The following is a 26,613-nucleotide window of genomic DNA, read 5'->3' on the forward strand; positions in this document are numbered from 1 at the left end:
CGTTATCTTAAGGGACCCTCAAAAGAAGTCATTGAAATATTCTGGGCAATAGTCCTATAATACTTACATTGTATAGTGCTTCAGGGTTTGCAAAAGATTTCTCCAGCCTTAATTTCTTTTGCAGTAGCCTTGGGGGATGGGTAGGTAATAACTAAGGAAACATTTCAAGAAGTGACTTGCCCAAGGTCATATCCAGCAACCGACTGTACCAGCTCTCCTAATTCTATATTCGTTCCTGCTTGAATGTGATATTAAAACATTTTAATATACTGTCCAGATACTGAGCATACTTAAATGTAATCTGCCACCTGCATATCTTTTATACTTGTACTTGATTAGACTGTCAGCTCCTTGAGGACTTGCAGTATTAAATTTGATGTGCCACCAAGAATTTGCTAAACTTTCTCCTCCAGAGCAAGCACAGTCCTAGAAAGAAGGAACATTTGTGAAAACAGAGGGACTGTCATTTTTCTTGTTGTATATCTCATCATGTGTACTTATTAGGCAGTTTCTATGTTTAGGACACAGCGCTAAGTGCTGTGGGGAATACAAAATGCAAAACAGTTAGATTTAAATTTTTTTTAAAAGTCATGAATTAAGCCTGTTCTGTCCTATTCAGATCTCACACCAAATTTCTTGGCTTTTTGTAACAAATTTCCTTTTTAAAGGATGTTAGGTGTTGAAATCAAAAGGCTTCTTGCACAGACTGACTGAAACTATTAAGCTTATACATTTGCTTTGCAGTAAGTAGGTATAACATGGCACATTTCCAGGTGGTTATTTTTGAAACAAAGAAAGAAACAAAATCATTAAATTGGCATATTTTATTATGAAAGAATGAAAGTTTTACCTTGACTAGATGCCCAGTAATATCACCTCACAAGTGAAAATCATCTTGTGATTCATACTTAAAATCAGTAGTCAACTGTAAGTTTTGTGTCAACCCTACTGAATTAGCACTGAAATTAATGATGTAATCTTTTTCTTACACACCTGGCATATATTGCTGTTTATGCTAGCAGTATTTCCTAGGCTGTCTAGGCGTTAGGGAAAAGTCAAGGTCTAAATTATTCTCAGTCTTAAGAATCCATGTCAGTTTTACAGCATTTATTGAGTTGATTCAGTTCTGATTTCTTTTACCACCTTTGTATCAGAAAAGCTTTGGGGGCCCCAGAAGAAATTCTAGAGGTCATTCAGACCCAGGGGCTAGACTGGGGGAAAAGACAAATTAGGAAACTGATCCCTATGGGTTCAAGTCCATTCTTCATCTTGTTAATTATAACTTGGGTCAAGTGTTTGAGCCTCTGGTTCCTTATCTGAAAAATGAGGCTTATGATAATGTTTTTCAAAGATTCTAAGACATACATTTTTATCTTAAAACAAGATGTGTTTTATAGTACATTATATGTTATGGTTTAATTTGTGGTGTTTTTGTTTAATATAGTGGTGCATAAAATGATGATGCATCTTAAAATCAGTGATTTCTTAGATTTGATGAAATATGGTAATAATTTGCCTTACCAACATCCTGGGTTGTTGTCAGGATCAAATCAGATATGTTTACTAGAAAACTACCGCTGTGCCAACTAACATGCAAACAAAAGCACCTTCCAAGGTCCCTGGACAATTTTTCTGCCTTTGATATTTCTTTTTTTTTTTTTAATAAATTTTATTTATTTAATTATTTATTTTTGGCTGTGTTGGGTCTTTTGTTGCTGCGCACGGGTTTTCTCTAGTTGTAGCGAGCAGGGGCCACTCTACGTTGCGGTGAGCGGGCTTCTCATTGCGGTGCCTTCTCTTGTTGCGGAGCACGGGCTCTAGGCGCGCGGGCTTCAGTAGTTGTGGCACGTGAGCTCAGTAGTTGTGGCTCGCGGGCTCTAGAGTGCAGGCTCAGTAGCTGTGGCACACGGGCTTAGTTGCTCCGCGGCATGTGGGATCTTCCCGGACCAGGGCTCGAATCTGTGTCCCCTGCATTGGCAGGCGGATTCTTAACCACTGTGCCACTAGGGAGGTCCCTGCCTTTGGTATTTCTGATGATACTTTATTTCTATGTGTCTTAAAAATAAACTGGGAAGAGTTGGAAATTGAAAATTGCAAATCTATATGAATTAAGATATCGAATGTCTTTCTTAAATATTTGAAGTAACAATAGAATTTCAGTTGACTTACACTTGGACTTCCTGAAAGATTTTATTTTTCTTTCAAGCAGTACCTCAGTCACGTTGGTCTTATCTCCCTTTACTTTTCCCTCCACCTCCCCGCCCCTACATAAGAGCGCTGAGTAAGGCCAGCTTTGGATGGGAGAGGAGTGTGGGGTGAGAAGATCATTAATTTCATTTTGGGCACATTGAATTTGAGATGAGTTTGAGGCATCCAAGTGAGGATGTTGAGTAGGCAGTTGAATTTGTGAGTCAGAGATAAAAATGTGGCATTTTGGGTATAGAAATGGTAGATGAAGGCTTGAGCTTGGATGAGATCACCTAGGAAACAAAAAAGCAGGATTGGGACTGGAGGTTGACAAGCCACCTTCAGCCAGCAAACCTGTTTTATTTGGCCTATGCAGTGTTTTTAAAATATTTGAACAAGTTGCTGTAGCATGTTTATGGTTTTTTGGCTGCCCCAAATATACTTTGTCTTTTGATGGCAGCACCCTAATTTCCTTTTAAGAAATTCCCTATCCTCCAGTCTCAGACCTTAGCCTTAGATAAAGTTCTTCCCCTGACTCCGAATGAAGTGTGTGACTCAGGGCTGGCCAATCATTCCTGAGTCGTCTAGCCACGGTGGTTGGTTCAAGAATGGCCTTCTAATCCAAGCTGGTCTAATCAGAGGGAATTTTGAGACTGGGGGGTGGGGGGTAGAGGAAACTCCAGGAAGAGTATCTTCCTTGTTTTCTGCTTAAACCTGGCAGGATGTGGTCTGGAGGTCTAGCAATGGCCTTGCTGCCATAGGGTAGATCTGATCTGCGAATTAGGGACATGAAGAATCCAGATAGAGAAACTGGTCCTGATCACGTTGATTAAACCCAGTGGCAAGCTGTACCTCTAGGCTTTGCGGTTAAATGAGCCAATAAATTCTCCTTTTGGTGTAACCCAGGATTTCTTTTATTCACACCAGAAAGAAATCTTAATTGCCAAGATTTAAAAATCGTGAGTTTCCATCTATAAATCAGGACTTTGGCTTGAGCTAAGTAATTGTTGTTTTAGTAGGAACATCTGCTCTCCATTTTATTATAGTCTGTACCTCTCCCTACTGTCATCTGACCCTGATGCTTCAGGTCTGTTGCCAGCTATCCTGTCGGTTCTGCTGTGCTTTAGATTGTAGACCTGAGGGGGAAGTGAAAGTCAACTTTGTTTCCCTTAATTGTATTACTTGCTTGTCCCTGTGGGTAGTTGGACTTTTGACTGCTGATATAGAGTGAAAAGGGAAGGAGACCTAGATTCAAGCTTTGAAGAGTTTGAACCCTGGAAGACTAGGCAGAGGAGGATAAGCTTGCAAAGAGAAGGAAGCCATGGCGGCAGGAAGAACATTGATTGTAGAGGCCAAAGCAAGGAGTGTTGCAGGGTTTCAGGGAGAAATTGATCAACATGGCCAGATACTGTCAGGAGGTCAAATAAGATAAAGAATGAAAAAAAAATTCTCATTTGAATTTGGCAACAAAGAGATCATTATTGATCCAGCCTGGAGCTGTTTCAGGGAGTGATGGAGCCAAGCCAGGTTGGAATGGGTTGAAAAATGAATGGGAGATGGAAAAATGGGAGATATCCAAGGAGGACAATTTTTATTTTTCCTATGAAGGAAGCAAAGAAATAAAGCACTAGCTGGAGACATGAGGTTGAGGGTAGAAAGCTTTAAAAATAGGAATCGAGTGTGTTGAATTGTTGATGGGAAAGATCTGGTTGAAAAGGAGAAGTTGGTTGAATAGACAGGAGAGAAGAGACAAGGGGTACTTGATTATATGAGTCTGAGAAGGTGGGGTGAAGTGGGATCTAAAGCCCAGTGGAGAGATTGACCTTGGGTGAGAGGAGGAACAGGATGCAACAGGAGGGCAGACGCTGAAGGTCAGTAGTAAGTTAGTCTGATACTGAGAAGTTGCTATGCCATAGGTTCCATTTCTCTGTTAGGAGGCAAGGTCATCTGGGAATGGGAGTGATGGTGGTGTGGATGTCAGAAGAGGTGGCCCTTTGAAAGTGAAATAAGAGTTGAGAGTGGGAGAATGAGTGGGTGGGATCACCCAGCATTGTGGAGGACTGACTCGTTAGTGGTTGGTACTCATGAATGTTGAATGACTCTGCAGTGCCTAGGTGCTCAGTTGTGGGCACAGACAGAGCTACCATAGGCATCAGCTATGGGGTTTGGCAGAAGACGAAGGACAAAAGGGTGAGCAAGGTATCTTGAGGGCATTTGTCAAGGGTGTTATGGGATGCGCTCTATGGAGATGTTGGCCTTTAGAAAGGAAGCTGAGTAAGAAGGGACGTGAAATGAAACTTCAGGTGAGGCCCAAATGGTTGATCACAATGAAGGGGATTTTAATGAGGCAGCCGAAGCTGAGGGTATTGTAGTCAGAGGAGGGATGCTGGGTGGTGAGGTTTGGGTGGAGTGCCGGAGAGGTTTAGTTGGAGGTGAGGCAGGCAAGGGAACGGAGACCAGAGTGTTGATGGATTTTGGATACTCAGGTCTCCCTTGCTCATTGCAGGACTAAGACAGGAAAGGAAAATTTTGGTCATGGTTCAACGTCATTTGTATCTGGGTTGGCTGTTTAATAAGAATAGGTTATCCATTTCCTCTTAACCTCCTTCCCTTTGATTTCAATGGAAGAGTATATTGAAGTGGTTTGGGGGCCTACCTCTGTTTTTGCAATATGTCCAGAGACTGATATTAGGAAAACTATGTCTTTAATCACTTTTGGTACAGAAAATGTAAATCCTTTAAACCTCTTGAGTTCATAGACTTTTCAGTTGCTGGAATGATTTGGTGCTCTTTTGCCTTCCATAGTCATGTTACTTCTGAAGGTGACTGATGGTGTAATCAAAACCTTTAAGAGGAGCCCATGTTTAACTGGATCCCTTGTGGCTCTCACTATGATGAGCTTTGAAGGCAGGGTAAGTAGGAAGCTATGTCAGAGACATCTGTTGTTATTTGTAACGTGTGTCGTGCTTTGGCAGTAACAGAACCTGAGCAAGTCCATCAGTCGGTAGTTTATAAGCAGTAATCTGAGAGCTCAAAAAATTCTTCTCTGAATGGTAAGGCATTGGAGCCAGCATTGCTTCTACATGAGAGGGAAAAAAGGTTTGGAAGTCTCACCAAGGGAAAAAAAAAAAAAAAACACTTGGGTTTTGGATTTAATAAGATGCTAAATCTGATAATCTCAAAACATCTGAAGGTTGTGTTAAAAATCCTCACCAAGTAATCAGGATGCAGCCGTCTAGAGTCTTAAAAAAAAAAAAAAATTCAAGCGTGTAGGCTTTCAGATACAGCATCTATTTGTTACTGATTCTGAAAAGATTAGGTAAGCGACAGAGCACGGGGAAAGATGGTCCGTGTTTGCAGGCGGAGGGGGATGAGCAGTGATAGCAGAAGTCCCACAAACGCTCAGCGATCTGCCACAGAATGAAGTGTCCTACAGCCCAGAGCAGCTCTGCTGCCAACCAGCCCCCACTCTGCTCTCTGTAGGGCTGTTTCCTTATTCTTCCCCAAGGAACCTGTTTATTCATCCCTACTCTTACCTGTACTTTGCCCCATCCCAATGCCTGTCCTCCCCTTTCTCCATCTCACATCCATTTCCTCCTGCCCAGTGAGGCCAAAGCCAAGTCCAAAATGATACTAGATCTTTCCTTTCTCTGACTCCTTTGTGTATATTGTTTGTGTATCTTAGTAAGTTAGCTCTTTCATAGACTTATAGATGGTTAAGTTTGTGAGAAACCTTGGATATTTTTTTTTCTCAAACTATTCGCAAAACAAGAATCGCTTTACCCAACTCAAGGCTTAACAGTCTGCGAGTTCCTTTAGATCCTGGTGTATTCAAGAGTCTGGAGACTTGGGTTCTCCTGCCTGGGACTTCAGGCCTTTAAGGATTGCTTCATTTTTCTCCAATAAAGAGAACAAAGTGTTACTGATGAGCATGGCATGTCCTTGACATCTGCTGTTTTATACTGTTTTACCAAAGCAATAGTTCGGGCCCTGCCTTGATCATTTTTTCTTGCTCTCTAAATAACTAAACCACCTGCTTTGTCCTTAGAATTTTTTTTGAAAGGCTTAGTTCATTCTCGACATAAGTCTTCTTGTGGCTTATTAATTCCTTCTGTACTTTTGTGTACATCTTTACTTGCTGTTGTAAAGCTTATAAAGTGGGAGGTGAGGTGTAAGTCTACCAAGCATTGCTTCTTGGGCTCAACAGAGCAGAGGGGGCTGAGTTAAATTGTAGCCAAGGAGCCCTTTCCTCCTTAAGGTCCTTTAAAGTCTCAGTTGACTTTGTAAACTGCCAAGAGCATTGCCTGGGACGGGGTAGGCCATTAATGGTGGCTCTTCTTATTGGGCCTAGGTGGCTGGTCAGAAAGACCCCACATTAAAGAAGTTTATCAGTTAAGAACTAATCTCCTACATGAAGTGAACCTCAGGGTTTTCATGTCGTGGTAGTTCTCTATACTGAGGCCAAAGCGTAAATGGGGACTTTAGAATCACAGAGTGTTACAGCTGGCAGGAAATAGATCTCAGCATCCAAAATATTATATAGAAGGAAACTGAGGTCTGGAGAAGATTGATAACCGTCCACAGGCCATATAGTTTATATTGGTACACTGGGACCTGGATGCATCTCTCTGGGCTCTGGAACCAGGATTGTCCTACCAGACCAAGGTGTATGACTCTGAAAAGTCACTCTTGAGGGAGGGATGTGGAAAGACAGGAGGAAAGGGATAGTGTCCGGAGGGCACCGTAACCCTGGGTGGCGATGTCAAATAATAGCATAAATCTAGAGGTTTAGCCCCTGATATTTCACCACATTACTCCTCTCAGATGGTTGGCCTCTATGTCTGCTCCTTTTTAGGTAAATTCTGGGTCAGTACTTTGGAAAACCAGGAGGGTGTGGGATTCTAGGAATAATGAGAGCCTCCTGTAATATTAAAGGTCACAGCTTTGACAATGCATTTGGAAAAGACAGAGAAGAGCCTGGTCTCAGAGAAGCCTTCAGGCCCCGTGGGAAACTCGGGTTCTAGTGCATTGCTGCCGAGGCCTGGGGTGGGCGCTCAGCATTTAGCTGTGTAAGGACTGAGTTGCAGGTGAGCACGCAGCCCCTGGCAGTGGCTGAGGTCTGAGATATATGGAGAATTTCTGGGAGTCCTGCCTGTGTACACTGCGGGAAGGATGCGAGAATAAAAAAGTAATACCAAAAAAAAAAAAAAAAAAGAAGTAATGCAGCACCTTGATGACAAAACAGAAAGGAATCCATCCAAAGATTAGGCGAAGAATATGTTTTCTGGAATTACTGACATGGGAGCAGAGGATAATGGGGTTGTATGTTGTTGAGAAATCCTGTGTTTCTTTACTTGGGGAGAACACCTGCTAGTGACCCACAACCAAGAGAATTTGGAAAGAGGGAAAGCTCAGGGGTGGATGTCTGAGCGGGCAGAACAAGCGCTGAGTTTGAGCTAGTGGATGGCAAGCTGAGGTTCAAACCCACGCGGTTTGGTTTCACAGCTGGAAATCTCAACTGCTGTGCTGTCTGTCTGCCCCTGCTCAGCTGCCCACTGTGATCTAAGCCCTGGGAGAAGCAGCCGGGTCCAGTTTAAGTTCTCCTGCCCCCTGGTGTCCCCCAGGGATTCCTTAGAGCCTAGTAAGTCGTTGAGATATATGATGGCCCAGGGCCACCCTTAGTCAAATGGCCATGATTTTAAGGTCCCCATGGAGTCTTGATCTTTTAATGCACTTGCATCCTTTCCTTATACCATCAATCTTATATCTTGGTAACTGAGTACCAACTGGTTTTCTCTGCCCTTTGGAGGTTTTTAGTTAAACTTGGCTCAACCCAGAGGCTTCTCGTGATTCCACACATTCCTGTGTCTTCCTTGCTCACACCCCCCTCTGCCTCCGAGTGTCTGTGTCCTAAAGTGCTGTCTGTGTCACTCACGAGCGTTCTGAGTGCAACACTTTTTCCCACGCAGTTTCCCCGGGAAACCGTGTCCCATCAGATAGGCTTTTGCGTAGACTCGAAGAGTCACAGTTTGACCTATGTGATCTTTCGCCAGCTTTACTGATTCTACCCCTCCTTCATATTCTTTCTCGCTCGAGTATCAAAGTTCTATCCACACAGGGGCAGCTGTGGGACGAGTCCTCACTTTATACCCTAACAAGTAGCACAGATAAATACTGCCTATTTTCTGAGAATTCTGGTGAATAAAAGATTTGTCCCATTACATTCACTTCAGCTTGGGTGCAGATATATACAGAGATACCTAGGCCTTTGACTATGCCATTACTGGACTATTTCATATGAATTGCTGCTAAATCTTTTAGTGCTTACTCAGCACTATACACTGTACAGCTGGACAGCACTCACTTCAGATTTCTTTATCTCCTTTATCTGCCAACTTCTCTTAAATGCAAGACTTATTAACTTTGCTTTTAGTTCTCATACCAGTTCCCATGTTTTTAGAACCTAAATCATGTGTGAATCTCATTCCACCTCCCCTTTCTGACTCCTTGTAGCCTAGAATATAATGATCTTGGTTTGTTTTCTTTTTTCATGTCCTATTTCACATCCAGGAGTCTCCCTGATAGTACAACACACCTAGAATTTTTTTTTGAGTAAAAGCTGTGTATGACATGTGAATATTCTTTTTTATTTTTTTTAATTATTAGCACCTTTAATTATTTATTTATTTATTTATTTATTTATTTGGCTGTGTTGGGTCTTCGTTTCTGTGTGAGGGCTTCCTTTAGTTGCGGCAAGCGGGGGCCACTCTTCATCGTGGTGCGCGGGTCTCTCACTATCGCGGCCTCTCTTGTTGCGGAGCACAGGCTCCAGACGCGCAGGCTCAGTAGTTGTGGCTCACGGGCCTAGTTGCTCCGCGGCATGTGGGATCTTCCCAGACCAGGGCTTGAACCCTCAACCGCTGCGCCACCAGGGAAGCCCGACATGTGAATATTCTTAAGACTTGTGTTCCTTTCTCTAGAATCATGTAAATTTCTCCCCCTCATTCTTATTGGCATAGATTGTCTGAATGACTTCTTTTCTCAAAAGAGCCATGAGAGACTTAGTGGAATTGGAAACTAGATCCCCAGTTCAAAGGCATCTGGTGGGGACTGGGGAGTGACTGTCTCTAATTCTGAGGATTGCCTAGGATCTCAGAAACTGTGAGATATTTTTTCTAGGTTCAGGGAGTTAGGAATCTGCTACCATTCATGATTGGCATAAAGTAAAGGGAAATCTAACTGCATCCTTGTTTTTGCTTTTTTGTTTTTTCCTAGACAAAAAGTTTATTTCTGCTCTGGGGAAAGTAGAAGAGTCCAGGTTTAAAATAGATTACAGTATTCACTGATGAGGCTAAAGAATTAGAAGTTTGTAAAATCTTTGTTTCTTGGATGAAAAAAGGAAAAAAGGGAGAGGATAGAGTAGAAAAAAGGTGTATTAGGTTATAATAGCAATAGTAGGTAGCATTTATAGAGCATGTATGTGTTAGGTACTGTCTTAGGAATTTTTCCATTTCCATCTCAGTTAGTATAGCCCTATGACACTCCCACTCTTTATTTTATACAAGAGGAACCCATGCTGCGTGGAGAAGTTAAACAGCTTACTCAGAGTCGCACAGCTAATAAATGTAAGATTGGATGATTTTCACGTTGGCAACGTAGTCGAAGTCTCACTCTTTAACTTCAAGGTTACAATGCTGTATGTTGAGTCATTTTAACTTTTTCCCTCGCTTTGAGTACAGCCTCCCACAGTATATATAAAGCACAGGAGAAGCGGCAGTTTCAGCTTCTTTTTCTTGTTGTTGTTTGTTTATTTAATAGCAGGGTTAAAAAAAAAAAGGCAATGTGCGGTCTAAATCAAGTTTAATTAGACCCGTGTGGAAAACATAACAATTATCTATGCCAATTTCCAATGTTTTTCTTTTTTCATGTTCAATTATTAATAGATAGGGCACACATATTCTTTCATTTATTTTCTAAGTGAAATGATTGAAGCAGGCATAGGATTCTAAGCTGTTGCCTAGTTTGTTTTTTTTTTAAGAATCTTCATCTGAAAGGAACATTTTCTCTAAAAAAGAAAAAAAAATCTGTTTTTGTTTGTGGGACACATCTTCCCTTAGAGAATATGGTGTTACCAGGTGTGGAATCTTGGCATCAAACTAAATTTCCCTTTCTCTTCCCTGAACTGATGGAAAGGAGTGGGGTGGGTTGGGGGAGGGGAGGGGTGATGGTGGGATACACGTATACATAGATGTATATAGATGCACATCTCCAGACCTGTCCAGTATCTGGACAGAAGGCCTTTCATTAGGTCCCAGACACCCCTGTTTGTCCCGAGCATTCTGTGCTGAAACTGAGATTTTAGAAGAATCTCAAGAGATTTTCTTGGGCTAGGTTGTCCAGACAGGGTTTTTTTAAAAATAGCTTCTCTCCTTTATTTTATAGAGGAAAAGATAATGAAGAGTATCTCCCCTTTCCCAAATATAAAAAGGGTGTTTTTCTGTTGCTTTCATAATTGAATTAAAAATCCCACAATGATAGTTTTTAATATTTTCTTCATGATTATAATGTTCTTCCTTTATCTGAGCCATGGAAAGGTTCACAGAAATATAACAAATAAAATATTCTTACTATTTAAAAAGAACTGTCTATAGAGTTTTGGTATTATAGATGATTTAAAAATAGTTTATTAGGCTTCTTCCCACATTTAATACAGTAATTGCAGAAAATTTGGGAAATTCAGAGAAATAGATGCAAACAAAAGCAAATTCTCGTAGTCCCTATACCTGGGAGAATAAACAACAACAACAAAAAAACTTAAACTTACTGTTTTCATGTGTGTTCTTTATCTGTGAAGAGTTTTTACACCTTTCTCTGTGTTGAGTTTTCATTTGTTTCTTGGTTAAGATCATACTCTAAATGCAGTGTTGTTTCCTGCTCTGTTGGAAAGATGTCTCAGCTTCAGAGACAGCGGATTCAGGGCTTCTTTGCTGAACCTACCCTGTCACAGGTCAGCTGGCAGCCTTGGTCATGGGGTGCCTCAAAAACATGCTGTGTGCTCCATGCTGCTGAGTGCTGGGCGGCAGAGAGGACCTGCCTTCCCAGCTCACAGAATCGCTGGAGAAGACAAGCAGATGTTTTCATGGCCACTTCTGTTTTTTTGGAGTGGAAAATTTCAAACATATACAGAAATAGAACATTACAATGGACCCTGTGTGCCTTTCTCCCAGCTTCAACAATGGTCAATTTATAGCCATCTTTCTTCATTTAGATCCCAACCTCTTTTCCCACACCCTGGACTATTTTGAAGCAAATCCCTAACATCCTATTATTTCACTAGTAAGTATTTCTATACACATCTCTGAAAGACAAGGACTCTTTCTTTTCTTTTAATACTGTAATATTATTATCATACTTTAAGAACTTCTGTAATATAATCAAATATGAAATATCTAGTCAGCACTGAGATTTATCTGTTTTCTTCATTTTTTTTTTTTTTTTTTTTGGTTTGTTTGTATCAGGATCCAAATAAGGCCCAGACATTGCAATTGATTGACATGCCTCTTCAGTACCTTTTAGCCTGTAGGTTCACCCTTCACTGTCTTTTCCTTGTAATTTATTTTTTGCCAAACCAGACCATTTATTCTGGTCTATTGGCTGGATTTTGCCAATAACATCCCACAGAGTTAAATGTTAAGTGTTCCTGTGTTTAACGTATTCCTTTAGCCACCAAATTTCTTGGGAATTGGTAGTCACATCTAGAGGCTGGGTCAAATTCTATTTCCATTTTTTGTCAAGAATACTCTAAGTGTGTGTGTACTCTTATCAGGAGGCATTTAACACCAGTTCCCTCTGTGTGTGTGTGTGTGTGTGTGAGAGAGAGAGACAGAGAGACAGAGAGAGACAGAGAAGGAGAGAAAGAGAGAGAGATGTGAACAGTTAATGGTGATCCTTGCTGCCTAATCAATTCATTAGGGGTTTCAAAATCTTCATCTCCATCATTTCTTCATTTATTAGTTGGAATACTTGAATAAAGAGAAACTTCTGCTAATCAGCTACTTGGTTCTCCTGGGTAAAATTTATGTAGGAAAGGCAGGAAATATGCCTGATTCTTTCTCTTTATTTACCAGTTTTTAAAGTAATTACAGTTGACCCTTGAACAACATGGGGGTTAGGGGTGCTGACCCTTCATGAAGCTGAAAATTTACATATAACTTACAGTCCGGCCCTCCCCATTGGTGGGTTCAACCAACAGCAGATTGTGTTGCACTGTAGTATTTACTACTGAAAGAAACCCACATATAAGTGGATCTGCACAGTTCAAACCCATGTTGTTCAAGGGTCAACTGTTGTTGGCTCCATTAGCCAGCTAATTAGTAATGTCCTCAAAAGGTAGCCATTGAGAGAGAGTGAGAGAGGTATGTGATTCATGAAGAATTCATGAATTAAAAAATATTGGTGTTTTAATCCATTGCATTTATTCTTGACACTAAAATTGTCCCGTCTTTGGCCAGTGGGAGTCCCTTTGTGCTGGCTCCTGGATCCTCTTGATATGATTCTAGTGGTCTTTGACAGCTTCTCTGCTTTCTGTATGTTAAGATATTCGAGGCCAGTGGTTCTCAAAGTATAATCTGAGGATTCCTGAGGGTTCCCAAGACATTTTGAAGGGGTCTGTGAAGTCAAAACAGTTTTCATTATGGTACTAAGACATTGTTTACCTCTTTTACTTTTATTTTCTTATGTGTTTAGTGGAGTTTTCTAGAGGCTACATGTTGGCTCATGTGTGTATATTCTTGTTTTCTAGAATTTTCTAAAATAAGCTCTTTGGAGTCTTCAATAATCTCTAAGAATGTAAAGGGGTCCTAAGACCAAAAAACTTGAACTGCTGCTCTAGGCTCATTTTTTTAACATTTCTTGCCATATACATGGAATCACTGGTGACCTTGTAAATCAGCTCCCTTTTTTGTCAACTCTTTTATTATGTGTGTGTGATCTGCTCCAAATCTCAAAGCTAATAAATAGCAAAACCAGAATTTGAACCTAGATTTTTATGCAGTAGTTTTTTTTCCCTGTAAAACAATCACTGATGTCCAAAATTTATGATTAATTAAAGCTTAGAAATTGTAAACACTGCCCGAAATGCCAGACATGTACATTTTCGAGGCCACCAAGCAAAATTCGCAGTTCTTTTTCTCCAATGGAATGGCTGTCTAAAAGGGAAAAACAGATGTAGAGGCAGGATGAGTGGTTGCTATAGCTCCATGATATAATGTAAAACCACGCACTGAATATGTTGTTTTTCTGGTCACAGTAAGGAAATTCAGAATGCAGTAGTAACTCATTAGCATGGCAACTTTTAAAGATTTCAGTCATCTGGCAAAAAGCCTGCTTAGCCCGTGGAATTCAATAATGGCTCACGCGGGCTCCCCTGGTGGCGCAGTGGTTAAGAATCCGCCTGCCAATGCAGGGGACACGGGTTCGAGCCCTGGCCGGGGAAGATCCCACAAGCCACGGAGCAACTAAGCCCGTGCGCCACAACTACTGAGCCTGCGCTCTAGAGCCCGTGTGCCACAACTACTGAGCCCACGTGCCACAACTACTGAAGCCTGTGCACCTAGAGCCTGTGCTCCGCAGTAAGAGAAGCCACGACAATGAGAAGCCCGCACATCGCAACAAAGAGTAGCCCCTGCTCACGGCAACTAGAGAAAGCCCGCGCACAGCAACGAAGACCCAACACAGCCAAAGATATAAATAAATAAATAAATTAATTAATTAAAAAAAAAATTTCCACTAATTTCTGAACCCAGGTACCGATTGATTGCTTGACCATGTAGCTTAGAGATACCTTTTTTTCATCTTGTAGTTCGTTGAATCAAATCCTGCAAGAAAGCATCCTGCAGTTTTCAGATAATGGTGCCTTAAGCCTGAGACACTCATTTTTCCATCACTAGTTTGGGATTAGCAGATGCAAACTATTATATATAAAATGGGTAAACAACAAGGTCCTACTGTATAGCACAGAGAACTATATTCAATATCCTGTGATAAACCATAATGGAAAAGAATACGAAAAAGAATATATATTTGTTTAAATGAATCACTTTTCTGTACAGAAGAAATTAACAACATTGTAAATTGACTATACTTCAATCAAATTATAAATAAATAAATAAAATAATTTTTCCATCACTGAATAGTATACAAACCTCTAAAAGACGGCTACTTAAAACCACTGGATTTTGCAGTTCTAGGTCCTTGAGGGAATCTTTATTTTGTCTCACTGTGTTGAGCTGAACTCAGTAACTTGTCCTTTGCCATTCCCAGTAACTGCAGCTTCTTTTGGATAATGAACAACATTGACTCTTATTTCCCAGCCACACAGGAGAGCTTCCATCATAAGAAAAGGAAGTGAGCCTTCAAAACGGCTTTCTGAAGCTAGTGTATGTACCGGAGACGATCAGCCTTACGTAACGTCCTTGAGTATTTGCCAAAGTAAGAAACACCTGACAGCCTCAGGTGCCATCTGGAAAAGTGTCGTCATAGAGGAAGCTTGGCTCAGAGCTCACATCCCTGTTCAGGTGCTTCATCATTACTTTGTGGTTCACATGGGGAGTGAGGCAAAGAATTTGTCCAGAGTTTCAGGACTCTCAGTGAAATGCAGATTTCTTTGTTGGAAAGTAGATTTTGAATACTAAGTATGTTTTTTTCTTTATGAGCAAACTCATTTTCCACTGGAGCCTTGCTTGTGATTTTTCTCGACATTAAATGTCATAGCAAAATGATTTAAATATCTGCTCTAGGTGACTGGTTGCATTTAGATTTGTGGATTTGTAAAGTCAGGTGCCTGGGCTTTTCTAGCGAGTCATTCATTGATGTTGCTGAAGGTAGTTTTAGAATACGTGCGAGTCAAAGTAAAGGTAGTGTTTCATAGGGATGGGCACTACCATGGGTCATGTCAGAATTTTATTTTCTTTCCTATTTGCCACTTTGACCAAATTACAAAAAAAAAATTTTTTTTTTAAATTTCATGTTCAATTCACTGAACAGTCCTGTCTCCATATGCTCACTGAACCACAGCATGTGGTTTATGATGTAGCAAGCCTTGAACTTATGGCTGGGGAATGTCAGGAATTTTGGGTTCTGGTGTCATTGAGGAAAATGGCCCCGCCTTACTACACTTTGGTTTCCTGTTTAGAAAGTTCTGTTCCTTCATAAGGACCTTGAAGTTCTAGGAGGAAAGGTGCTGTGTGTGTGGATTTTTCCATGAAGTGCAGTCCTAACGAAAAGGCTGAGTTAAAGGTAGGTGAATGCTTTATAAAAACATGTTTTACATATATATGAGATATTTATTAGTTTATGCCACACTTATTTATTTACTTAAGTATGAATTAGCCCCAGGCAATTTGAAGTCAGATTTAAAATTCAGGTTTTGTTTACTTAATGCCCTTCTTTCTCTTAAGGAAGAATAGAAAAGCTTAGGAAGTGGAAATTGAAATTGATTTTAATTGCCTGAACAGGTTTACTGGAGAATCATTTTATTGAGGTGAAAATGAGGGCCAGATTATTTTTGTTCTTGCTGTGTGTCTAATTCCAGGCAACTTTAGAGTAGTCCGTAAATCTCATTCCAAGTCTAAGGGAGAATATCCATCATAAAGTGAGCCAAAGTGTAACAACTCTTTGTGACGACTGCCTTGGCTAAAAATCTCTAATGGTGAGAACTCAGAATTACAGGGGTGCATTTGGAGGTGGGATCGATTATACTGATGGTTCCCACGAGGAAAAGGAAGCTATTTTAGGCTCTCCCAGTGTGCTTTTGCAACTCTGAAGACCTCTTCCCTGTTCCCCCAAAGCTCAGTGAGCCACTCTTGGGAACAGTTGTGTTCTGTACCCTTGAGGTGAAGCTGGACTGGTGTGAAAAGTGGAGATAGCCTATTAGAACAGCATTTCTCTCTGGGGAGTGCTTTTACTCTTTCAAGAAAAGATAAGTAGTGGCATTGAGTGATTTGTAACATACAGTGGCAGTCACTGTTGCTTAAATTTAGGATCATGTGATGTTCAAATGTGTGGTATTTTGATTTGGTACTAAATGCAAGTTTTTTGTGTGTGATGTCATTTTTGCATGAAGAGTCTATATGTGGGTGCTTTGGAGCCCAGTAACAGAAACCAGTGGGACTGGAAAAGCTGCTCTGTTTAGTTGAGGGTCAACACCAAGTTGGAGTGAGTTCTCAAAGAGTATGTGACACTGTGGCCATGCCATGTTCCTTAGGGAGTGAGATTGGGCTTGTTGGGTTTCTGTTTCACTGAGCAGGGAGAGCTTTTCTATGCATTTGATTATGCTCCATGATATGTGGAACATGAAATTCGTGGACTTAGGTCTGGGGAAAAGTGTGGCTTAACTTTTTTATTGCATAGTTTTATATCATTTGTGTAACTTTTCTCTCTGTTGCTTTGAGAAGCAAGTAGGAAAATGGAAAAGCAAAGAACTCAAGTGACCTGCAAATGAGATTAAGAGGAAAAAAGTCTCTAGGAAATAAGATACATGTATGTTTAAGTTTTAGAACATCAGGTATTAAACCCAGTGATGGAGAATTCTCTACTGGGAGTTCCCTAGTGGTTTGGATTCCAGGCTTTCACTGCCACGGCCTGGGTTCAATCCCTGGTCAGGGAACTGAGATCCTGCAAGCACGTGGTGGACCAAAAAAAAAAAATTTCTCTACTTACCGAACGATTTTGAAATTTCACTTTCTAAACAAATTTTTTTATTGAAGTGTAGTTGATTTTCTGCTGTACAGCAAAGTGACTCAGTTATACATATATATATTCTTTTTCATATTCTTTTCCATTATGATTTATTACAGGCTATTGAATATAGTTCCCTGTGCTATACAGTAGGACCTTGTTGTTTATCTATTTTATATATAATAGTTTGTATCTGCTAATCCCAAACCCCTAAGTTAGAAATTTCACTTTTTCATTGTTGCCTGCCTTAACTCGATGTCTTGAAAAGTCTTATAGTTGTTTAAAGTTGTTCTGAAGTCAAAACAAAACAAATTTGCTAGAAACAATCTTGTCTATCATCTAGTGTAGCCTTTGTATTTTGCTGATGAATCTATCCAGTAGCTCACGGTGAAAGTTATATCTGAGTCTCAGTATTCCCCATGCCTAGCACTGGATTTAACACATAATACATATTGGCTGGCTGGTGGGCTGACTAGGGTAGTACTTACTTGAAAAGAAAAAAAACAAAACAAAAACAAAACTTGACACAAACCTTTTGGCCAGAATATACTTGAATAGAGTCTTAGTGGAAAATTTGAAAAGTATGGTTGAGGGTGTAAGAACAACTCTTCTCTTTTTGGGATTTAGAAACTTTGCGCTTCTTCTATGAATTGTTAGATCCTAATGTCTTTAGAATGTAAATTCTAAAAACTTCTGATGTGTAAAATGTATTAAAACATTTTGGTGTGTAAAACATCATTTGTGTTACACTTTCAAGCCGGTAGTCTTTTTACCATTACTTTGTGAGTATTATTTAATTACTATTTGAGAGTCAACAGAAGAATGAATGAACAAGGATCATCGTTCCCAATAGACACTGTTCTCCCATATACCAAAAATTAAATATAATGCGGATTTTAAAGTTCAAACAATAGTTTGGTAAATTAATAATAACATTCAGTGATTTCTTAGCAACCTAAAGGAGTTTATCTTATCAGGTCATGGCCATGTTTGGAAAGCTGAGAATTTGAACTTGAACCATATTTTTTCTTCCTTTAAATGAATTGTGGCTACTTCCCATGGGTAGAGCTGGGTCTAGGATCTGATCATTTTGCTCATGTGAGACTCGGGAAAATTTGTTTCTGAAGCTGTTTGAAGGAATTTCCCATCCTCCTATTTGGTTTCATGCTTCAGGTGCTGGTGCTGGCTCCATGGGCAAGTGTCTGGAATGGAGAGGGAGCAAGGCCTGCACATGTGGTCCTTGTTTGGTGAAAGGCTGCCCAACGTATGTCCACTCCTGGAGATTCTGTCCATTCTCAGTTTATTTGGGGCCTTTAAGATGGCATGATAATAACTTGGGTTTCTAGAAACCCTGATTTATGACCTAACAAATGTGTTGTCTGTGAGATCTCTTTTTGAGATGTTCTCACTAGGTCAGAAGAATCTAACCATCCTGGAGTATTGCAGGGATCGTTTCTTTTGTGGCTAAAATCTTCAGATTTGGAGAAAAGAATCCAAATATCTTCTTTATTTCATCCATTCCTTCCACAAATGTTTATTGAGTACGTCTGGTGTGCCAGGCACTCTTCTAGGTGCTAGACAACATGGACATAATTCCTTGTCCTTATAGAGCTTCTAGTTGGGAGAAAGGCAAACAAATAAGTCAGATATGTCAGATGGCGATACAAGCTCTGGAGAAAATTAAAACAGGGATGAGAGATAGGAGTAGGGCTGAGGGAATCATATTAGGACCTGGCGTCTTGCACTACTTCCGGCGACTAAGTAGACCCACAGGCATGAAACAGCCCAGTTCTTTACGTTTTGTGGCTGATCATGCTGTCACGTCATCGCCAGCATTGTCACTGTCACAATCAGAAGGCGTTTATCTCACACCGATTAGCAAGGTTGTGTACAGAATGAGTCATACGGATGAGTCCCCAAGACCGGCAGCCCTTATGTGGACACATGCAGAGGACTTACAGATGACAAATTTTTCAAATGACGGTATTCATTCAGCAAATGTTTACTGAATGATGGTATATAGACAAGGCATTGTGGAGAATAACAAGATAAATCATGTATATACCTTGCCAACAGAGTGTATAGTCTAGTATATTTGTATATAGTAGATCATTTGCATGCCAGTGATTTCACATTTGAGATAGACTACGAAAAGTCCATGGCGTATGCTGATTTGTCCTTTTGCTGAGGCATGGTTTTTCAGTCAACTGCTTTGGGAGGTGCGTATGGGGTAACTAACCTAAGAGTGGTGGATGAGCAGTTGCCCGGTGTCCAAATTCCAGGGCAGCACTGTTTCTGCCCCTCGTTTAATGTGTAAGATGCACATTTGAAGTGAAATATGCTTTCTTTGTGAAAGATTGCTCTGAGAAAAAAAAAGCCAACTGCTAGTGCCGGTGATGAAAGCGCTGATCCTAAGGCGTGATGATTCGTAGCCAGAAAATGGAATCACTGAGGGTCTCAAGGAAATACCAAGCATTTTGCTCCCTTTACAAGGGGAAATCATATACTGTACTAGTATTTTGCCGGCTTGGAGATGAGCCCCTCATGAGTGTATTATTTGGGTGGATCTTGATAAGGTCCCTAAGGGAAGTGTGGACATGGGAGGGTGTATCCCCCTTGTCTGAAGGTGCCTCTCAGAGGAAGCTAAGCAAAGCTTCTTCATGAGCTGCTTCACCTGCGTTGTAATATCCGGTTAGTCCCATTCCTTCCAAATAAAGGGTCACCCATCTTTGTGTGAGGCTTCCTGGCATTTATTATACAGATGGGATCAAAAGTTTACTGTACAAAACATAGTTTTATATATGTATGTGTGTGTGATATATACACACACACACACATATGTACAGACATGCATCCATACATATCCACAGAGGGCAAGGGAAAGCTTGGAAGGGGAGGGAAAAAGTCATAAAATACAGTGGCCGAGGTTGTTGGTTAGTCACCAAAACCCACATTTCCCTCTTCCTGAGCGCACAGCAAGAATGCATTTTCCAAGCTCCCTTGCCCTTAAGTACGGCAGGTAACTGAGTTCCTAGCCAACAGAATGACCCTGATAAAGATGGCAGAGCCTTGCAGCCTGAATCCCTATTTCAGTGTGAATAAGAGGAAGACCTCATTCACCCCTTTTCCAGACACAAAGTTCTGAGGTGTTTGAGCCATAATATATTTTGAGGTCTGTTTCAGCAGTGACTAGCCTTCCCTTACTAATACTGAGTGGTAAATGAGAGAGGCAAAAACCACAGTTTCAGGGCTTTACTCTTACTTCATTGGGACACTGGACCCAGTTCTTTCTACCTGAATGGCAGAATCAGTGCTCTTGGAAGGGGGGGTGGTTATTGTGCTTATAGGTTCAGGCTGTGTGCTTATTACTGCACTCACCATTCAGTGCTTACAGATAGCTACCCTTCTTCTTGTAGCCCCAGTGGCTGAGGGTAGAGTGCTAGCTGACCCTGATTTTTCTTTTTTTTCCCTCTTGTCCACAAATATTTTAGTTGACCAGACCACCTCAAATGGTACTCTCAGCTGGAGGTAACAAAAAACTAAAGTCAAAGAGAACAAACAGGTGGTTGCCAGAGGGGAGAGGGTGGGAAGAGGAAAGAAATAGGTGAGGGAGACTGAGGTGCAAACTTCCGGTTGCAAAATAAATGAGTCACAGGCATGAAATGTACAGTGTGGGGAATATAGTCAGTAACTATGTAATGTATTTGTAAAGTAACTAGATATTGCGGTAATCATTTTGAAATGTACAGAACTATTGAATCACTATGTTGTGTAACAGGAACTAACATGGTGCTGTAGGTCAATTATACTTCAAAAACAAACAAACTCATAGAAAAAGAGATCAGATTTGTGGTTATCAGAGGTGGGGAGTGGGGAGGCGGAATTGTCAAAAGGTACAAGCTTCCAGTTATAGGATAAATAAGTACTAGGGATGTAATGTACAACATGATAAATATAATTAACACTTCTGTATGTTATGTATGAAAGTTGAGAGTAGAACCTAAGAGTTCTCATCGCAAGAAAAAAACATTTTTTCTATTTCTTTAATTTTGTATCTGTATGAGATGGTGGATGTTCACCAAACTTATTGTGATAAGTCAAATCATTATGCTGCACACCTTAAACTTATACAGTGCTATATGTCAATTATATCTCAACAAAACTGGAAGAAAAAAATCAAGTGGATTTCCTATAGGAAAAAAACGTGTTTCACCAGTTAGTGATTTTATTAAGAGCTGAGTGGTACGTTTGACTTCAGGTGCTGTTTCTCTGTGACTCTTAATCCAGTCGGACCTTCATCCACAGATTGCCACAACTCAGCTATCTTTGTATTCTTTCCCTAGTCCTTTACCGCGGAGCAGAGCACAGTGCTTTATATATTATGTGTGGCTAAATAAATGTTTGATGAATTAATTAATTACTTAAATCTCTTACGCGGGAAGAGCTTCTTGAGCTAGTTTCATGCTCAGTGAATAGTTCTTTCCATGGTGAACATCACTCCTGCTAGGTTGTGTTGCTGTCAAGTCATGTGATGTTTCACCTTGTATAACTTTGTGATGCTGGCCTTAGCCAATAACAGGAGTCACCCAGCATGAGGTTTGAGAAGGGAAAGAGGTGATGGGCTAAATGGTTGCTATATGAGTGTAGTAGGATGTGTCTTGACCTGGTTCCAAAGGTACTTGTAGGGCTCATGTCTGGTAGATGATACTGAAGCACATTCCTATGCTTTTCTTGGCAAAAGAGTCCTCTCATGTTATTATATGTACTATGCCGCTTGATTTAATAGAAGAACAACAGACTAGTTTTTATCTGCCTGGTAACTAGGTTTGTATCTTAGGTTTTGCTTGACTCAGCAAAGGTTCTAGAGAATTCTCTGAAAAGAGATACATGCACATTCATAATTAGGCTTGTTTCCCCTAATACAATTACAGCTGAAATCTTTCCCTCAGGGATTTATGCTCCTTCTTAAGAGCACGTTTTAATATCGGTAACACAACAGAAGGATGACTTAACAGGATTGAGGACACTAATGGCTAGGAAAGAAATTAGGGGTTTCATCAGCATATCTTCCTTTGAGCAGCAGTGGGATTACCTTCCATGTCTTTCTTCACTGGTCCTTCCTTCCTCTCCAGCTGAGAGGTGACTTTGAAAGAAGCTGGCTAGAGCTTTTCTCTGATCTTGCTCTTCTCACTTCTTTTGTCAGTTTATGATCCTTTTGCCAAAAGTCAGTGAAGCAAAAGATCATCTTCATGTCTTTGATTGTTTGACCCTTACATTCAAGAATCTGCGATGTGAACGTTTCAGTGCGGACTTACTTGTTGCTAAACTTCAGCTGGCTTGGTGAAGATGGGGAAACCATTGTTTCTTTAACAGAACTTAGGAAGTCACAAGAACTCACTTGTATAGGCTTCCCTGTCATAAGTTACTTAAATTGTAAGCATTTATGTTGGAAATATGGAGCTGATTATCTTCCCTCAAAGTACTCTGTGATGATTAATAGCAAAGAAGTTAAATTTTTCCTGCATCTCAATTCACTGGCCTAAATGACATTATAGAGGCATGAAAATACTGGTCCAGTCTCATCTACTTAAAGGAATTAGTTGTGGAGAATGTTTTTACCACAACTGTATGTTGGGTTATAAGAAAAGCAACTAGTTTGTAATGTGGATAAATTAGTGCTGTCTCTAACCTTGACTGGTATTGTGAATCCCACCTTTCACAGTGGTTTAAATGGCGTTGCTTCAAGTGGTAGCCTGAGAAACTAGCTCAGTCCAGAGACCTAACAGAAGGTACATGTTTGAACAGGGAATAATGATTAATAAGTTCAAGAATATTTATTGCTTTATTGTGGAAGATAATGCTACCCTCTGCTTTCATTATAGTCACTATGATGGAAAAATAAAAAATCATCACCCTAAAGGCCTACTTACCTCACTTCCTATCAACTGACACAACCTGCCCCACATTCAACAAAAAATTACATGGCATGCCAACAGGTAAGAAAGAGCACAGTCTAGAGAGACAACATAATAAGCAAGAAACAGACTCTTTTATGACACAGACGTTAGAACTATCAGACAAGGAAATTAAATGAATTATGATATGTCAAGGGCTCTAATGGAAAAAGCAGACAACATGCAAGAACAGATGGGTAATGTAAGCAGAGAGATTGAAACTCAGAGAAATAATTACAAGAAAATGCTAGAAATCAAAAACATAGTAACAAAAATGGAAAGTAACTTTGACGGACTTGTAAGTAGGCTTGACACTGACAAAGAAAGAATCAGTGAACTTGAAGATAGATCAATGGAAACTTTCCAAACTTAAATGCAAAGAGAAAAAATAATTTAAAAAAAGAATAGAACATACAAAGTCTGTGGAACAATATAAAAAGGCATAGCATATGTGCCATTGGAATGCCAGAAGGAGAAAAGAAAGGAGCAGAAGAAATATCTGAAGTGATAATGGCTGAAAACGTTCCAAAACTAATGACAGACACCAAACCACATGTCCAGGAAGCTTGAGATAAATATTGGGTTGGCCAAAAAGTTCGTTCTGGTTTTTCCATAAGATGTTACAGAAAAACCTGAATGAACTTTTTGGCCAACCCAATACCTGAGGGTTCTCCCCACACCCCACACCAAATACGTGTTGTTGTTTTTTTTCCACACCAATTCTCCAGTTCTCTGACACCAACTTGGGTCTCCAGCAATTCAATTCAGTTCTGACACTAGTTCTTGGAGTTAGTAAGGGCTCAGTCCCACAAGTCTGTCCCCACTTCAGATGCCAGCCACAAATGGGGAGCTCAAGGCTACCCACATTTCTGCACAGCCAATGACAAATTCTGGGGTCCCATGACCCTAACCCCCTGAGGTTGGATCATTCGCTAAAACAACTCACAGAACTCAGGAAAAGTGCTATGCTTACTATTACCAGTTTATTATAAAGGATACAACTCAGGTGGAAGAGATGCACAGAGCAAGCTGTGTGTGGGGAGGTGGGGGCACAGAGCTTCCATGCCTTCTCCGGGTGTGCTACCCTCCTAGCACCTTTGTATGTTCACCAACCTGGAAGTTTTCTAAAACTTCATTTTTAGAGGTTTTTATGGAGGTTTCATTACATAGGCATGATGGACTAAATCACTGGCCATCAGTGATTCAATCTCTAGCCCCTCTCTCCTCCCTGGAGGTCAGGAAAGGAGGGCTGCTGAAAATTCCAACCCTCTAATCATGCCTTGGTCTTTGTGGCAAGCAGCCCCCATCCGAAAGCTCTCTTCCTAAGGTTCCACAGGAGTCACCTTAGTAGCATAAACTCAGGTATGGCTGGAAAGGGCTTTTTATGAATAACAAGACACTGCCATTACTCCTATCACTCTGGTAATTTCAAGAGTTTTAGGAGTTCTGTGCCAGGAACCAGGGACAAAGACCAAATATATACTTCCCATTACATCACAGTACCCACCCACCCCACCCCACCCCCAAAAAAACCCACACACACAGTAAGGCATGTCTTATACAAACTGCAGAAAACAAAAGACAGAGAAAATCCTGAAGGAAGCCAGAGGGGAAAAAGAACACCTTGCCTGTGGAGGAACAAGGATAGGAATTACAGTGGCTTCTTGCTCATCAGAAACCATGCAAGCAAGAAGGGTGAAATCTTCAGAATGTTGAAAGAAAAGAACTTCTTCATTCAAACCAACAACCTTAATTGCGTTTCTGTGCTCCCATCTGGGATATAAACAGGAAAGAGTAAACCGCGAATGCTGCCCTCAAGCAGCTCCTAGGTGGCCTGAGAAAGAAACGTAGATGCTGCATGGGTTTACATAAAGTCACGTCCCTTCTCGGGGCCTCATTTCTTAATCTGTTAAATGCGAGTGTTGGACTAGATTAGTGGCCTTTTATGCTTTTATTTTTCCCTTTCTTTCTTTAGAAATAGAACTTTTATTCAAAGGACCTCGTCTTTAAGTTGGGAGCAAATAAAACAGGTGACAGTGGAGCTGTTCTATTTGAGCTAGAATAGTTGATGGGTGGGAAGTGTTGCTGAGGCTTCTCCTTCCCCATCCTCAAGGAGGCTCCTGTGGGGACTCTGTGGGACCCCCCAGGGCACTGGGGGAGCACTGGTGGAAAAGTCTAGCCTAGCAGGACAGGGGAGCCCTTTCAGGTGTGAAGACTCTGTAGCCGAGCCACTAAGCTATTTGGATGACAGTGCTTCCTTCACCTTTAGATGTGTCTCTCATTTGGCCTGATTTCTCCCCTACCTAATGTTCTGTGTACATCCACATTCAGTGTCTTTTCTCATTATACCTAAAGGGCTTCTCTACTTTAGGCCCATCGTCTTGCCATTTTTCTTCTCTCATACCTCTTGTTTCTTATTGATTTTTTTCCACTTTAATTTGTGTGAGTAGACTGGCCTTTTTAGGATACAAAGAAAATTATGAGAGGTAACACTTATTGAGTGACCCTGGTGGGTGCTGTTCTAAACAGTTTGTGTAAACGATCTCATTTCATCCTTGTGATACTTCATGAGGCAGGTATTAATATCATGATTATTTTACAGTTGAGGAGACCAAAGCAGGCACAAAGAGGCAAATAATGCGATGAGGTCAAAGAGTGAGAGTTGTCAGAACTGCGACTGGGGTGTAGGTTAGCCCTTCCGCCTAACTGGGGCCTAAACGTTTTTACTTTCACTTTTTTAGTTGTTAATTCTCAGGAAGGGTGTGCTCCCACTCATTCATGTCTTGGTAGCTCTAGAGCTATGTCTCTGCTTCCTTTCCTAACCCCCTTCCCTTTTTTTGAAAAGCGAGAAGCAAAGAAACCCTGTGTGATGCCAAGAATGAGATAATTAAGGTTTAACTGAAACTCACGAGAGAAGTGGTTTGGGGATTGTTGTTCTGAGTGGCTTTCTCAGGATGGGACAGAGGGAAATGAAGCTGAGAGTTTCAGGTGTAGCAAGACCATTTCGGCTGATAGTTGCAAGTTGACCAAGGAATTTGCTGTGAGGAAGGAAGGCAAGGGGAAAGGGGGCAGGGCCAGCATTAGCCCATTGTCAAAGTCAAGAGAGAGTAGAGTAACGATGGAAAGTGGAGACAGCTTCCTATTTTGAAAAGCTAAACAGCTTTTAGGGAATGATTTCTCCTTTTGTGCTGCTGTGCAATTTTAACATTATTAAGTGTTGTATGAAGACTATTCTATTAATTATATTAAGAATAGTCTTAATATAATTAGCTGAACATAATAAGAAATGTGTGCCATCTTTGATCTGTGCTAAAGTATATTGTTGCTACCAAGAAGAGATCAAGGAAAAAAGTAAATGATTAACCAAATTCCTGAGGACAAAAACCTTTGAACTGCAAAATGTTATGATGTTTACTTAGCAGAAACAAGTCTACTAAATGGCCAAGAAGCATTACAAGAAATTAATCTAGAAGCTTTTGGCCAATGTTCGACCTATTTCATCATAAATAAATTTAAAGTGTGAAAGGTAAGTTTTGAGAAGTAAAATTCATGCAGATCTGTTACTTTTACCTATAAAGTTACAAAACTTTAGGAAAAGTTAGCCATTTCTCTTATTATTTCAACTATTTGGGGTGGGGGGAAGACTGAGTTCCAAATATGGAAACACATTTCCAATATATATAGTAAATCTGTATAGAGAGATCAATAGAAAGATATTTACCTCACTGAAACATTT

At 40.5% G+C, this 26,613-nt stretch overlaps 1 protein-coding gene across 7 annotated transcripts in view; it reads left to right on the forward strand.

Moving 5' to 3' along the window:
• Positions 1-26,613, forward strand: part of STXBP6 (syntaxin binding protein 6) — a 270,134-nt gene that overhangs the window by 19,811 nt on the left and 223,710 nt on the right. The window contains exon 1 of one of the 7 annotated variants that reach the window (XM_082450045.1): positions 15,367-15,483. The exons of the other annotated variants lie outside the window; for them this stretch is intronic. The gene's annotated coding sequence lies outside the window, so the exon portion shown is untranslated. Of the gene's footprint in view, positions 1-15,366; positions 15,484-26,613 lie in introns of those variants that run through there. 7 annotated transcript variants of the gene reach the window in all.

The sequence above is a fragment of the Balaenoptera physalus genome (genome assembly GCF_965194825.1).
Source record: "Balaenoptera physalus genome assembly, chromosome: 2".
Classification (NCBI taxonomy): domain Eukaryota; kingdom Metazoa; phylum Chordata; class Mammalia; order Artiodactyla; family Balaenopteridae; genus Balaenoptera; species Balaenoptera physalus.